This window comes from Charadrius vociferus, unplaced genomic scaffold (genome assembly GCF_000708025.1).
Source record: "Charadrius vociferus isolate BGI_N301 unplaced genomic scaffold, ASM70802v2 scaffold413, whole genome shotgun sequence".
In the NCBI taxonomy this organism is placed as follows: Eukaryota; Metazoa; Chordata; class Aves; order Charadriiformes; family Charadriidae; genus Charadrius; species Charadrius vociferus.
Window position 1 is genome coordinate 410,974 of NW_009647738.1, and position 1,892 is coordinate 412,865.

The following is a 1,892-nucleotide window of genomic DNA, read 5'->3' on the forward strand; positions in this document are numbered from 1 at the left end:
ATACTAATGAAAATTTTGAATTGCTCAATGCCCAAGTGCAAGCTGTCTCGAAAGTCACACTTCAAAACCGACTCGTGCTAGATATGATACTACTCAAAGAACAAGGGGTGTGTGGATACCAGGTGGTTTTGAGGCTGAAGTCAAGAGGAAAGCCCTGAGCGCCAAGGTTTGTGGGGCGATGAAAGCGGTTTCAGGGGACAGCGAGGACAAGGCACAGCTTGGCGTGCTGGCCACTTTGGTGTGGGAGCAATGGCTGGACGTTGGGTATTTTTGCCCGTGGCCATTGGGAAAATGGCTAAAGGTGGTTTTGAGGTTGAAGTCAAGAGGAAAGCCCTGAGCGCCAAGGTTTGTGGGGCGATGAAAGCGGTTCCAGGGGACAGCAAGGACAAGGCACAGCTTTGGGTGCTGGGCCCTTTGGTGTGGGAGCAATGGCTGGACGTTGGGCAATTTTGCCCCGACCATTGGGATAATGGCAAAAAGGTGGTTTTGAGGCTGAAGTCAAGAGGAAAGCTTCGAGCGCCAACGTTTGTGGGGTGATGAAAGAGGTTCCAGGGGACAGCGAGGATCAGGCACAGCTTTGCGTGCTGGCCACTCTGGTGTGGGAGCAATGGCTGGACGTTGGATATTTTTGTCCCCAACCATTAGGAAAATGGCAAAAGGTGGGTTTGAGGCTGAAGTCAAGGGCAACTTGGAAGAACAAGAAGAAATCAAACTTCCCTGTCCCCTGTTTTGATCAAACCAGTCAGAGGCATCCAAGGGAACTGGGATTATCAGGGTAAACTGGGATGAGCTGTGCACCGCCTTGATGAAAATCCATAAAAGCGCCTCGTTCTACCCAATCACACCTTGTGGTGGGAGCTCCAGTGGAGGCTGGGGAGCTGGTGAATGTATTTTTGAAGTGGCAATGGCAGCGGAGGGAACTTTTAGTCAAATTAGCACCTAATTAGAAGGAAGCAGTCTTGAAGAAATGCCATCCTTGATGAAGATGCTTGGTGCATGTGTAGCAGGAGGGTCTACCTTGGCTTGAGACCCAGACTTGTGGTTTTTTTTTTCTTAAAGCAATGGTTGCTGACTGACCAAACGTTGGATGAGGGGGGAAAAAGAACCCCAAAAAGCAGTTTTTAATCCTTTATCCATCGTGGAATCCTGGGGACAAGAGGATGCCCAGCGTCAGGAGGTGGCGCTCCTCCCTCTGTAGATGTAGTGTGGGACACTTGTACCCAAGGGCTTGTCTTGGTGGGGCTGGCCTGGAGAAAACCCTGTTTAGCTGAGGCCAGGTCATCCAGGGCAACGTGGCCACCCAGGGCTACATGGTCCCTCTCGGCCCCTCCAAGGGGTCCCTGATGCCACCCGGGCACTTTGCTGGGTAGCTCTGGGGATCCAGGCTTGGGGGGTCCCTGCAAAGCTGTGCTGGTGGGGGGCAAAGCTGGGACACACTGGGCTTTGGAAAACCTTCCTGCTCTAAATGCTGTGTCCACCCAGCAGCCCTTGTCCCCCCCAGCCTGCCCAGTCCTGCAGGGTCTCCGTCCTCTGCTTTGGGGACAGTCCCCAAAGCAACAGGCAGCAGCAATCAGTGCAGGTCACAGATGGGTCTAGCAGCTCCTGAGAGCCCAGAAACTGGCTTTGGGGAGGTGTGGAAGGGTATGTGTTGTGATTTTTTTTTAAACCACCTTCTCTTAACATTGAGCTTTTTCTGCTCGGCACAGTTGTCTCTCCCACGCAGCTCCCCGAGTCCATCTCCCCCTCTCCAAAATGGCCAATGACCTCCCCACCAGAAAAGATCCCGCACCCCGGTGATGACGCTGGGACCAGCCCATGAGCCCGTGGCGGGGGACAGGCACAGCCCTGACCCTGCCGAAATAGCGCTGGCCACCGTGGGAACGTGCCCCATC